Genomic DNA, 15582 nt, shown 5'->3' on the forward strand with positions numbered 1-15582 from the left:
GAACACCTTATATATATATATATATATATATATATATATATATATATATATATATATATATATATATATATATATATATATATATATATAATATACACTATCTACCAAAACGTCACCGATCAGTCTGATTGAACATCGCCGTAAGGAATCTAGAGCAACCTGCACGACGCCAGTCATTTGTTTCGGTGCAGAAGGCATTATCAGTGATCGTGCGTCATGCGAGGAGTAAGTTTGACTGAGAATGGCGCACAGACAAGAGCTTAGTGAGTTAGATACGAGAGTCATCACCGGCTGTCATATTGCGGGCTAGTCAAATCGTGCCATTAGTGCCCAATTACTCCACCCAAAATCAATGGTGGGTGATGTAATCCTGAAATGGAAACGTCACGGCACCATCAGTGTCCCTAAACGGCCCGGACGACTCAAGAAATCGACAGACAGAAACCCGAGAGTGCTGAAACGAGTGGTATCCAGCAATCGCCGTCAAACTGCATCTGGTATCCAGCACGAGTTTCACACCGCATCGGGCACATCAGTTTCAGTGTACACTGTCAGGACAGAACTGCATGCACTTGGTTTGGTTTCAATGGCATGGCAGCTGCCCACAAGCCACACATCACTCCAACGAACAAAGCCAAGAGGTTGGCAAGGTGTAAGGCTCTTCGAAATTGTACTTTAGACCAATGGAAATATGACGCTACACGTGTTTCATATCAGATGGTCGGGTGTGGGTATGGCGACAACTCGGGGAACACTTCTTACCAGGCTGCATTGTACCAACAGTGAAATTTGGTGGTAGGGGTGTAATAGTGTGGGATGTAATTTTTGGTTTGGCCTAGGCCCGCTTATTGTTGTGCCTAGTAACATGACAAGTGCAAATTATTTCGACATTTTGGACAATTCAGTGCTTCCCACATTGTGGAAATTCTTTGGAATGAACCCATGTTACTATCAGGATGATAATGCCCTTTCCCATAAAGCTGCCAATATTATGTCGTAGTATGACGAGAACAATGTGCAACTACTCCAGTAGCCTGCTCAATCGCCTGATTTAAACCCCGTGGAACATTTGTGGGATGAATTGGAGCGGCGTTTAAGGTCCAGACCAACTCGTCCAAATTCACCTGCCACACTTGGAATCGTCTTGTAGGAGGAGTGGGCTACCATTCCACCTGATACCTATCAGCAACTGGTGGAAAGCCTTCCTCGCTGTGATCCAGGCCAAAGCATGTCCTACCCGATATTAAGTACATCATGATTTGCTTCGTTCCGCAGTTTTGGGGTGACCGGTGACTTTTTGGTAGATATTGTATATAGGATATATTATATTGCTGTTGCTATCTTTATATTATCTATATCTTTATCTTTATGTTGCTATATATTATATTGCTGTTGATGTCTTTATTCCTACCACTTTTACCCTATTGCGATTAACATTGAAACCAGATTGTAGATTTTACTACTACTGGTAGGAATAAAGGGAGAAGGACGTAAATGTAATAATATATTCCTGAGACACTGAAAATTCATATCAGAAATTCAGTTCCCGCTATCTTTTTTTTGCTTTAATGTATGTCGACAGACAAATGGACAGATTGACAGACGCTCTCTAAGACTTTCCATATAGCAGAATATAAAATATACGGTAGCTGAATATTAGTGAAGAAGGGAACAATGAACTACAAGTGACAAAAGTTTTCTAATTTGATGTTGACGAAAGAATATGTATATGGTTTTGCCGATAACTGTACAATCGAAACAGAAACTGCCTTTAAAAAAAAAAAAATAAAAATCTGCATGGTTGTTCAACACTTGTACTTTCAGTAACTCTCCTTCTTGATTCGTTTGATGAAATGAAGAAAAGAAAAGAAGTCCAGCATCTACCCCTCAAAGAATCGAAGTGAGAGTTCGAAAAGAAGACTTGTCACCAATTCCAATCATCCAATGATCGATTACCTTTAAAATCTATCTTTCATGATGTTCCATCAATACCAATCGACTCCGTTTTAAGGATCCCTCTTTTCTTCATTTTAACTCCTAAACATTTTTTTTCTTTCGCTCCCCATTTTGTATCTTCTTCTCTGTGTTTTCTACAACTTCTGAAAGCTTTGAAGTATATACATATAAAGTTATTTCAAATAAAGAAATAGAGAAAATTAGTGTCCTTGTGGTATAGACAGAAAGCTTGTACGCTAAAAAAATAATAAACATGTAGAGCTTTACTTCTAATGAGAAAGCAAGGATGAAAACCCGAATAGATGTAGCTCCGTACCCTTTGGTGTTGCACGTAATGATATTTCAGACATCATACTCTCTTGTTTACCGCATTTTGTTAACGATCAGCTTCTCTGATACTTATCAAAACTTCCACGCTAGTAATATTTTTTTTTCTGAACTAGTAAAGTATCGTGAAGTAGAAATATTAGAAAAAATCATTTCTAAATACTAATTCTGGTACCATTAACTTTTCATGATTTTCTTAAGAGGCCTCATCACTGCGAAATTAAAATACCGCTAATTTTAGAGTAATTATGTGATGTCTTCAAATAGATAAAAGATAATCAAAAAGTGGAACAAGACCTCCCTAGACAATATTATTTTGCGTGAGATACCGTTATCATGACTTCCTTATCTGCTTCCGATTTCCAGCCATATAGAAAAATCGCCATTTATTTTCGCGTTTCTAAATAACTGCAAACGGAAAGCTACTAGGTGACTCGTGATAACGGTACCTCATGCAAAAGAACATCGTCTAGGGAGGTCTTGATCCACTTTTCGATTATCTTTTATCTTTTTGAAAATATCACATCATTACTGTAAAATCAGCGGTATTTTAATTTCGCAGTGATAGGGACTCTTAAATACTAGCAGAATACTTGTTCTTCACACGGGGATAATACGTTTCATTCTGGACATTAAGGGATGAATGTGAATTTAAACGGCATCGGAAGTGTCACTGTTCGTCTCAGCGAGCCCCAAAACTATGGATTCAACACTAATATCAGTCATTTTCGATTATTTTTAAATATATATATTCCTCACCCTTCCTGACCCGTTGTATCGTGAAAGTGAAATTAATAAAAGCCATCCCAGGCCCGGACCTCATCTTTGTTGAAAATTTGACCGAGATCGGTCGGATGGTTCAGAAGCAGAAAAACTTTTCAGTGCTGAGATTCATGTAGTTCTTCCCTCTTGTAATTATGTTATTTTTTTTAATTGTCCTATTTTGTTTGTATTGATGACTATATTGTAATTTCAAGCACATTACACTTTTTTTTTTCTTTATAGCAGTACTGGGAAGAGTGAATAAATTTGTGTGATTCTCGTTTGGCTGTGCTGAACGTGTATTTTAAATTTCCTTTCCGTTACTTGAAAACGTGACGTTGGTTAGTGAACGCTCCAATAGTGGATTGATAAAGAACACTCGTAAAACACGTGATTAATGTTCCAGGTACGACGAACGTGTTCTGCATGACAAGGAACGCCGAAGAAGGTGAGAAGCGAATGAGGAAAACAAAGCTGCTGTCATTTTTTTTTTCCACAGTAGAAATAAGTAACTACACTCTACGTTATATATGTAGTTCTTGGATTCATCTTTTGTCAACAAAAAAATCAATAATTTAACTGTTTTCTAGACATAACCGTAAATATTACATTTGTCATTTTATTCTCTGAGGGGAGCTCACTCGTAGCTAAGCGGTTAACGTACGCGCCTTTGATGTGGGAGACCCGGGTTCGCATTCCCAGTGGGAGCTCATGTGGTTCGGATCCCAAGTTAAAGTGTAGGTCCACGTCTCATGTAAGGATCACAAATCTAAAATCAAAGCAAATCGTCCCATCATAAATCAACAAGCCTAAAAAGGAAGTAAATCAACATACGTAAAAAAAAAAAAAAAAAGTGACAGGCTATTAAAACTCCTCAGACTGTGTGGGAATGAAACTCCATCTCTACTCAAACTTTGGCTCACATAGGAGGTTCCGCACTCCGACCGCCATTACTCACCAGATTTTTCCAGGTGCCCATTCTACCAGGGACGTAGCATCTTTGCAAGCTGTTCGTTTGGAATATACACAAGTAAATTCTTCAAAAGATTTTAAAAATAGGTACTTACCTTGCCCTAAAAATGGTAGCTAAAATATAGCAGAAAAAAAGTGTCTTACGTAGGATACCAAATTCCAATCTCTTTAAAGCTAAGGAAAGTACATTTGGACAAAATATTAACACAAATTTTAAACATCTTGCTAAATTAGTAAAGGAATTAAAATATACATTTAAAACAATTCTTTTCTATAACCTATTTTAACAATAAAATTCTTTGTCACATACATAAAAATAATTGTTACAATCTTATCTTTAATCATCAAATTATTTACCGGGTGAATCAAAATAATGTTCCCGGATTTCTTTAATTCATTATTTTGAACAGTAATGAACTCTTCTTCCCAATATTTTTTTTTTCTGGAATATAGTCTCAAAAAGTTTTTTCTTTCTATTGCAGAAGCTTAGATACGTAGACATCCACCAGGAGACAATTTAGTCGAAATTAACAATATGGCTTCTACACGCCACAGAACGCTCTGTGTGCTTCATTTTCATGCGACTAAGTCTGTTGTACAAGTTCAACTGCATTTCTGTGGGAAAATTTATGGTATTTGTGCCCCCACATGCTACAACTGTAGTTGAATTGCTTGATCACACTGTGGCTGATATCGACCCTGACGTACTAGGAAGAGTTTCACAGGAACTTGATTATAGATTAGATGTAGCTATGTCATCTAACTTGTGAATTGCATATTGAATATTTTAAAAAAGGTTATTAAAAAACTTTTTGAGTTTATCAATCAGTGTGTGTAATCTGTTTACATACTGTACGTGTTATTAAACATAAATAATAAAAAAAAGCTCAAATCGGGAACATCATTTAACTCACCCTGTACCTATAATAAAAGCAAATGTCACGATAATCATAATAATAAACAGTTATGCCAATAGATATCACTATCTGCGTAATCGGTTGCCTGTATAACAAAGATTTTGAATAGTTGCATGTAAGTATGGTATGAAATTTGGAGTAGTTAGTGAATAAACTTAATAATAATAATAATAATAATAATAATAATAATAATAATAATAATAATAATAATAATAATAATAATAATAATAATAATAATAATAATAATAATATTGTTAAATGTAAACAATTAGTGTTTTTAGTTAAGTACAATTTTAATCTGAAGTGTAAAACGAGCCGAATATTCCACATTTGGTATTTCTGGTATTTAATATATCTGGTTTGCTATATTACATATACACTTTCGTGAGCCAGGCCCCCTGCTTCCCCTTTCGGGCGCCCATGCTCGGGAGGAAAAATAAGTTTTAGTGAAAAATTTCACCTTTCTTTCTTGTACCACACGTGATTTTGTTTTCGCTGTGCTCAACTGGGATGAGCCGTCATGCACAAGGCATGTCTTCTCTTTGCTGTGTTTGTAATTTCTGACTCTCGCCCGAGAAAGAAGTAAAGACTTCCCTTTTTTTCATTTTCATTCGTTTATTTTCCTTTATTTTTCCTCTTCACACGGCACTGTTCACCACTTACTTTCTTTTCCTTCTTTTCTCTTTCTTTGCCTCCTTTCACTCTTTCTTTTTTTCGCTCTTGGGTAAATGGATTATCCGGACCCTTCTATAGGTTTTAATAGTGTGCAATTTTCAACCAGACTTCTTGTAGCGTGGTGTATTCTCCCCACGTATTACAGGCAGCAACGCTAGGTGTGTCTTCAGTTAAAAAGGAAAAGGACTTCGATGGAATTCCTAATTATAATTAATTACATTTCTTGTCTCCTTTTATTGCTAATGAGGAACTGGGTAGTCCGTTAGTAGACTTTTCAACAAAACCTGAGTGAATTTGCATATTGCCTTTCGTGCAGCCTCGTACAGTACGATAAATGCATTTTATATCGGAAAGAAGGCGACTGCATCGTGTGTGTGTATACCCTGAGCCACAAATATTAAAGATTTTTAATGGTGTATGTAATGGAAAGGGAGTGTCATATGAATATATGTGCTCCTTTCTTTGGTAGATAGTTGACTTTCATATCTGAGTATAAAAAAAAAAATAATACAACAAATTTTATTCTGAATGCCTATTTCTTGAAATTGAGTAACCAGTAGAGTGACATAATTTTTAACGGTGTCGGAGAACTGCGCCGTCTTTGTTGTTTCTACCCATTGATTTATATGGAAAATTTTATTATTATTATTATTATTATTATTATTATTATTATTATTATTATTATTATTATTATTATTATTATTATTATTATTATTATTATTATTATTATTATTTGCTTTCTTTGAAATGAACTAAAATATGATTCTTTCACTGATTTCCTTTTAATTGTCCCCTAAAAGATCTGCGCTGGGCAACATAAAAATATCCCACTTGGCACAGATAAAATTCAAGGGAGCTTCCACAGTTGAAAAATTACAGTTCTTTTACGATTTGCATATAAAATACGGCTTCTGGATATATGGCATAAAAACTACAGTGCCAAAAACACAACCAAACTGTGTTAAGTTGCACTAGAAAGCACGAATGTTATCTAACCAAGTCAGGGCAGGCGAAGCTGGTGGACCCGTGCGAGGGTGCTTCCGAAGGGAGTAGACGCGTCAGCGATGATCAATGTACGTACGTGTATGCAAAAGTAGTGAGAAGTAGGTTTCGGGAATAATCCACGTTTCAATAGCACTTGTCATGGTTTCATACTAGTAACATCCACTTGTAAACATAAAGTACACTGTGCAGAAATACACCACCGGTGGAAAATAGCATCTAATAATCTTTCATATGCATTCACTTGTAATGATTTTACATTAGTAATCCTACACTTGTAAACATAAAATACAGCGTTGTTGTTGTTGGTGTTGAGTTGAGTATAACGTCCCGTTCAGCAGCGAGGCCATATGAGACGTGGACCTACTGATTAACGTGGAATCCGAACCACATGAGCTCCCTCCGGGAATCGAACCCGGGTCTCCCACGCCATATTTTAAACGGAATATGGATAGCAACTGTTAAAATCGCCGTTACCCGTGAAAATTTTTAATGGGTTGACTCCATTAACGAACCTGGACGAGACAAAATGCTCTAGTCGCTGTCTATTGCGAAAAACAGAATTCAAAAGTTCGCTAGTAACGGATGGACATGTACTAACTATAGAATATTATAAACTCCATTCCATAATACAAATAAAGGAGAAACGAGACTAACAGCCATTTTTAATTGGAACTTACTGTGGCTCGAGTGGCCTTAGACCTCACTATTCTTAAGAGTCTGTATCACTGCGAAATTAAAATACCGCTAATTTTACAGTAATTATGTGATATCTTCAAATAGATAAAAGATAATCGAAAAGTGGATCAAGACCTCCCTAGACGATGTTATTTTGCATGAGGTACCATTATGACGAGTCACCTAGTAGCTTTTCGTTTGCTGTTATTTAGAAACGCGAAAATAAATGCCGATTTTCTAAATGACTGGAAATCGAAAGCAGATAAATGAGTCGTGATAACGGTATCTCACGCAAAATAATATTGTCTAGGGAGGTCTTATTCCACTTTTCGCTTAAACACCGTGTGCGTGGGTTTTCTCGGGGTTCTCCCGTTTCCTCCCACTTTCTTCATTCCACCATTTCATTCATTACTCATCATCACCGTCTCCTTTAGCCTAACCGGCATAACCGTGGGACGTAAAACTCAAAGATTTCATTTCATTTTTTCCACTTTTCGATTATCTTTTATGTATTTGAAGATATTACATAATTACTATAAAATTAGCGGTATTTTAATTTCGCAGTGATGAGGCCTCTTAAAAGGGCTTGCTATCCTCGAAATGAAACTGGCGTAATTTACCTCATTGGGCTTGCACTCGCTATCCCCATTGGAGTTGGCTCCCATTTACTAACCTCAGTGTAGCTCGCACTCACTCGGACTCAATGTTTTGGCTCACTGTCCACTTACAATGCCCATGCCCACACGTGCCTGTGCCCAATTATTGAGCTCAAGGCTAGTGTTGCCCAAGGGACGAGAAATAAAGTCTTCTTGTCTCACCTCGTAAATTTTGCAAAAAAAAAAAAAAAAAAAATCTAATCTCGTCTCGTTTCTTGACGACGAATTCATTCTCGTCTGATTTCGATTCTCAAAAACACTTTCTCCTCTCGTATCGCCAACATTTCTAATCTCGTTTAATAAACGTTTGTTTAAAATTTATGCCTTAATTTTCTCTTAATTTCATCTAGAAATTATCAAAATTCTTCCACTTAAGCAGAGGTTTACGAAGGGAGTGATATGGAAACATTTAAACCATATTTATTGTTAGAATACATTGTGTAATGATCTGTGAACCGTTAAACGTTAATAAATGCTCTTCATTGTGTTCATACGACCACTTTATCAATTTATAGTTTTTATACTGTTAAAAGTGTAGCAGTAAAACATGTTTGAGATCTCAGACTTGGGTAAACTAGTGTTGCTCACGGAATTCGTGATATTTCCCGTCTCTGCTCGATTCTTGTCTCAAAAACGAGACCAAAAATGTAATGTTTCTTGCCTCGTCTCAAAATTTAAAATACACTTCTCGTCTCGAATTTCGGGGCCGATTATCCTGAGAGCCGGGCTTGCAAGTTTCGACTTTTCTGCACTAAAATGAAGCCAATCTCTCTGTCTCGCTAGGCTACTCTTTTATCACTCTTGATCAAAATACTGCATTGAGATATTGATTATCTTAATATTAGCACTATAGTAAGACCAACAAGCAGACGAAAAGTTGACCATTCTTACCTCTGATATACACAGGTCAGCAGTTACGGTAAGGTTCCGAATTCCTATTGCTCATCGCTGCGAAGAAAAATAAATGGTGTGATGTTTTTTTTCTTTTATTTTGCTCTATAACCTAAAATGGCTTATACGGAATTAAGAAAAAAAATCATTCAGGGAAAGAAATAATTGACTTCCATTTCCGTTCTTTTTTCTTTCGATTCAACGGTCCTTCTAATAGTAATAATGTTTAAAAAAATAAAATCTTACAGTTTTAACGTCCCATGCCCATGCCCATTAGGCTAAGGGAGATGAATGATTAAGACAAGTCAATGACGGTGGAATGAGAATGTGGGAAGAAACGGAGTACAACGAGATACGATGTTGTCCACCACAAACTTACTTGGCCGTGTGTCGAACTGGGACCCCCACACTAGAGGTAATCGCGCTACTACTGAGTTACCGTGTCCCCCCAATAGTAAAAATAAATTATAAAAAAAGAAAAGTAAGAATATTTGTAATAGCTTGTCAGTTCTCTGTATATTTTTCTCGTGTGTCATTGAACTGAGATTTCCTATTCTGATCTGCTTATCCTTAGTTAATAAGCGTAAAGTAATTAATGTTTAAACGTCCTAGTTCTTTTCTAAATTGTCGAGAAGAGGACTCAAGTCAACAGCACCATTTGGTGTTGCTCAAGTGCGAGCATTGGATAATACGCCTGGAACGGTAGGCAACCCAATTCACAGATCCGTACGACATTTGACTTATCTATATGTATATACAAGGTGGCCCAAAAGTAGGTATACACCCCTGTATTGATCTAGTATAATATTCTAGCTTATGGGTGAGCTCCTTCGTGGCTAAGTGGCAAGCGTACGCGCCTTTGGCGTGGGAGACCTGTGTTCGATTCCCGGCGGGAGCTCACGTGGTTCGGATTCCACGTTAATCAGTAGGTCCACGTCTCATATAGCGTCGCTGCTGAACAGGACGTTAAACTCAAAATCAACTCTAGCTTATAGGTTTATTTGCTTCGGCTGTTCCGAGCTTAAGTTATAAGTAAAAAGACATTAAGAACAAATAATAAAGAAACTAAATCTACCCGATGGATAACAATAAGAAACTATAAAAAAATGCAATGAGCTGATCAGTACGGGACTGTATACCAACTTTTGGGACACCCTGTATATAAATATATTTACAATACTGGTAGAGAGTTCTTGAAAAATTAACACACAGAACTATTATTATTATTACGCTACTAACAAAATGAATAGAGACTACTACTCACGTAGTTATAAATATTGGTATCAGTTTTGGGGATTACAGTCATTAAATGACAGGAGAAAAAAATATTGCAAAAGATCTTATTCAGAAATTACTAGACAATAGATATCATAGTGAGAACTGCCTATATAACACAGAAATAAGGGTAACAACGTACAACACGGGAAATTAATCAACAATAGTACCCTTGAATCCAAAAGCTGTAATTTTAAGAAAAAGGATCAATTCTTTTAATCGATAATTTGAGACGCTGCAGTGCAAAAGCATAAATTTTAATGATTTGACAATTATTTGTAATATTTTTGACGATGTATCTATTCAGACTAAAAAAAAAAAAAAAAAAAAAAAAAAAAAGATAATAATTTGACAACTATTGTAGATTACTCTGTATGCGATATGTGTTTATTTTCTGTGATAAGGTGCTGTACTTTTGTCATTGAGCAGTTTATGGCACAAAAACAAACATTATTATTATTATTATCATTGCGGTATAAGGTAATACAGATCTTCGTGCACTCTAATGTATTGATATTTTGAATTTATAATTCCAAATCCCTGTTGAACGTATTTAATTTCTAAAAAGGGACGAAGTACCTGCTTCGCTGAAAGGTCCTGAGTTCAAATGGCATGTTTTCCATTCTGTCTGGATTTCTTCGTTTTCATTTCAGAGTTTCTTTCAACATACAGGCTGTTTCATGTTACGTTGAAATCTCAAATGTTTTCAATATAAGACAAAATATAGAAGTCCTTGTTATATTTAGTGTAAACGCCTTCGGAACGAAAGCTGGGACCGGGTTTGGTTCCCGGTGGCAGTTCATGTGGTTCGAATTCAACGATATACAATATAAGACTATGTTTCATGTGGAACTTCGGTGCTGAAAGAGACTTAAGCTTTAGTCAATTTACCAGCTACACAAAATATGGAAAATCTGCTTGTACAGGAATGAATCCACATTAAGAGTCTTCATCCCGGCGAAATTAAAATACCGCTAATTTTACAGTAATCATGTGATATCTTCAAATAGATAAAAGATAATTGAAATATGGAACAAAAGCGCCCTAGACAATATTATTTTGCGTGAGGTACCGTTTTCTCAAGTCACCTAGCGGCTTTCAGTTTTCAAGTGTTTAGAAACGCGAAAATAAATGCCGATTTACAAAATGGCTCGAAATCGAAAGCAGATAAGTGAGTCGTGATAACGGTTTCTCATGTAAAATAATATTGTCTAGGGCGCTTTTGTTCCATATTTCAATTATCTTTTATCTATTTGAAGATATCACATAATTACTGTAAAATTAGCGGTATTTTAATTTCGCCGGGATGAAGACTCTTAAGGGTCTTAAGCTGAAAGGATTTGCATAATCCACTAAATTCAAAAATTTTGCTGTGTGTTTTCCATATTTTGTTTTTGCTTCGAAAATATTTAACGAAGCAACATTAGATGAAATAACCTTTGTTTTATATTTTCTGGGTGGGAATAGCTTCCTTCTCGCTTTCCATTAATACATTTCCTAGCAATTGCATATCGTACATCGTACTGGCGTAGTGGACGATTTGCATTCTCTAGCCTCTTAAGTTGAAGATTCCGTTTTTGAATTTGAAGGCCGGTCATGCTGACAATTTTTTTAAGCTTTGTCTTATTTGTATGAAGCGACTTCTTTCCAAAAAAAAAAAAAAAAAAAAAAAAAAGCATTATTTCGTTGTCTTACCTGAGTGTTCTACACGAAATCAAGTTCTAACCCACTTACATATCGTAGCTAGTCGTGCCATTAACTCAGTAGAGCCGGGATATGTTGGACAGGTTTTTCTGATCTGGTTGTCGAAATGTAGTATCCGATTTCAGAACCAAGCCTTCATGAAACGTAAACCTACAGTTAAAATGATATTCGAACCTTCATAATGCGTTCAATCCTCTACCGGGGATCGAACCCAGAATCACCAATCAAAACCAGCCAATCTAGCCACTAGATTAGCTGGAAGGGTTTTTCGTAAGGTTCAAATAAATGTAGTGTTTATATTGTTAAATTTCTTATGTAGTTGTCTTTGCAACTTCAACAGGCAAGGAAAGAAAACAGAAAAGCAAATGGTAACTGCCATCTATTGCTCAATGATATATTTAGCTTTAAATAGTCCTTAAGTTAGCAAAAGATGATAAATTAATGTTATTTTCGTTATTAATTTCAGCTTAATAAAGAACAAGAAAGGAACTAGAATATTATATTTTTTCTTTGCGAATTTTCCCCCTTTCCGACTGAGTCACTACCACAACACATACACACACACACACACACATAGACAACCATGACCAAGTGGATCGAGCGCCAACAAGCGGCTGAGAGCAAAACTATTCATCATCGCTAGTAGCTTCTAATGAGGTCATGAATTGCGAGAAGAGAGCGAAGCCATCCGACACAATTTAAGTTGTGCTTTTCCGGGTCATTAGTCGTGTCACCAAGAACACCTATTTCAACATCCACTTTCACATTCCCTATAAACATCGGTGGACTCCTCTCAACAGAGACATTTTGCTATGCTTTCATTCGGATGAAAAAAAGAAAGAAAAAAAGTATTCGTAAGTATGGATTTACGTTGATATGTTCCACTTCTTGTCTTTCGAAGACCCACCAGTTGGTTATATTTATATCGAAAGACTCCCTTTCAGTTGCATGTTGTTTTGAACTTAGAGATACGTGTATCTCTTTTTCAAGGATAAATATGATAACGAATTTTTCAAAGGTCGTGCGGAAATATATAGTTGGAAGCAAAAGAATGAATTGAGCTGTTCTTATAGAAGGAAAGTTGAAATAAGTATTTTTAAAAAACGGCGTAACAGCCAATTTTTGAGCCTAAACCTGCTCCAGCGCCATCTGTTATCAACCGGCTGAACTAGTCCATCATAGCGGCGAATACGTGGTCCCTAACAGGCGCATTAGAAGCTTTATAGACCTAGTGATTTTCACATTTTGTTTTCATGTGACTCCCCAGTTTGCTTCATGACACTAAATGGACGCCGAAAATTGGAAGCACCGGCCGAGAATCGAACCCAGGACCACCCGAACATGAGTCCAACGCTCTAGCCATTAGACTACGGTGTTCCCTGAAACAAGTATTTAGACTTAGAAAAAAAACTATTCACTAGTATTTGCTAAAGATCTCATGATTAGGGTAACTAGACATGGGTGTGTTTCAGCTTTTTGTCAGTTAACCTAGAACTATTTAAATTAATCTAAGCCTATAAAATTGTCATGTCAGCGCAGTAGTGAAGTTCATCAATTTACGATAAAAATATTAAAGGTAAAAATTACGCAATAAGAACATGCAACGTTACTTATAAATACTATAAATGTAGACAGAATTAACCAATCATGAAAGTTTATAAATTCCTTGCGGGGGAGGGAAGTCTATAATAGTTTTCCCCCGTGAAATCCTGCACACACAAGCTTCTGTTCAAAATGTGCTTGTTAACTGTTGGGTTAGATGAAGGGCTCAATTGATTATTTATTTATTTTTGAAGTATTTTATGTGTTAAATAAATACGAGCTGAAAATAATCCTGTCCGTTATGAAGAGGTTTCTAAAACGTTTGAGATAAAAGAACACTGAGAAAGAAAACTTAAATGACGTACGTAAAAAAAACGTAGGTTACACGAGTAAATCCTGTAGTTTTTGGACTTAACGTGTAACCCTATTCTCTTTCCAGCCTTAGAAGAAAGTAGATGTAAACAAACCCACCTGACTACCAGTCGGTCGATGAGCAGTGATTGCTTGTTGTTCTCACTGCACTAGTATCCTACCGCAATATAATCCTTAGTAAAATAATAATTTCGAATAAAGATATCTGAATTTATCCTACATTTTGTGATAAGAAACGCAATATATATAATATTTAGCGCAATATATATAATATGTAGCTTTATTTCAACCATACCTGTACTTGGTCATATACAATAGTATTTACTGCGCATGCGTATGCGTTCGCGCGCCGACTCCACTCATTTGAAATTGTAGAGTGCAGAGTTCCATGGCGACGATGAGTGATAATAATCCATCTTCGTCTCGTGTTATAAAACACAAAATAGGACAACCGGAATAGAGACTATCTCGCTTATATAAACATTAAAGAAAATATATATCTCCAACATAACAGTAGTCAGTATCAGGCGTTAATTATTTACCAACCAACCGTAGCCTTACACTTCGGAAATTGTGCGACGACATTAAGCTAGTAGACGATCTTGCTGTTCGCGTCTCTCGCTGCTGAAGCACGTGTGAGCCGCGGAGCAATACATTTCGCTTTGTTTACGTCTACTTTGTTCTAAGGCTGGAAAGACTTTATATAACGTCCTGCAGCAAACGTATAACTGAAAACGTATATAAGTGTTCCGAATAAACGTACTTTGTGTTCGAAAGGAAGAACTGTATATAGGCAGTCAGGATCTCACATACAGATGGATATGTATAAAATATAGCAGACGTATGTAACATACGTATGCGTATGTAATATACGAAAGATTGTTAGATGTCAGACATCCTGCAGCGACATGATATAACATCTAAGCGGAAACAGTGCAGTACGTATGTAGCATATGGATAGTGTATGTTCCGTATAGATTTCCGAAGTAAACATAAGAATTCCGCATATTTGTACAATATACCGCTGTTCGGGTAACGTATATTTCTCACTGAAGACTATCCGTGTTCTATCTGAGAGTGTCTGTGAATGGGAAGATTTCTTCTCATCATAATATATATATTTTTACCAGGGCCGAAAAATCTGTGTATATTATGTAGGTGTCCAATAGAGGTTCCGTTAAGAGAGGTTTCACTGTATATGTAAGTAGAGGGAGTTGGTTTCAAATATGCTACCATAGACTCCAGCCTACTCAGATGAGATCCGAGCCTGCATATAAGGATCTTAACAGCATTTCTTTTCCCTTTTCCCCCCTTTCTTAGTGCGTTGCTTTACAGAAAATTTTCAACTTGTACACCAATATACATGATGGTTCTTGGTAAAAGAACATTTTGAAATTGTGCGTATAGTTTTGCCTGTCTTCTTAACAACTATTCTCTTTCTCGTTCTCCCTGTCTCTCTCTGTTCGTCTCTCTTGTAGAGTTTTTTTTTCTTCGCATTCTGTTCTTTTCTATCTCTGTCACTAAACCTGCTACCAAGCCAAGTTCTCTTCTGCCACCTCTACTCCACGTTCAATATCTCTCCGGGGCTACAGAGTAACATCATAAAAAGGTGCATTACAAGATGCTGAAGTCGCAGGAAATTCTTGCGGAAAACTTCTCCTCGACAGTCGTCGCAGATGTCGACAATTTCTCGCACCTGCTGATACCACAATTGACCTTTGAGACTTCGGCGCTTGTCTCACGACGAGGTGGAACGAGAGATGAAAGAGACGAAGACACTGACAATTCCTCGTCGTTTCGCTCCTTCCACCTTCTTCGTAGGTCGACAGCCCACGGGGTGCTTGTAATTGTAG

The sequence above is a fragment of the Thermobia domestica genome, chromosome 2, assembly GCF_964235325.1.
Source record: "Thermobia domestica chromosome 2, izTheDome1.hap1.1, whole genome shotgun sequence".
NCBI classification, from domain to species: domain Eukaryota; kingdom Metazoa; phylum Arthropoda; class Insecta; order Zygentoma; family Lepismatidae; genus Thermobia; species Thermobia domestica.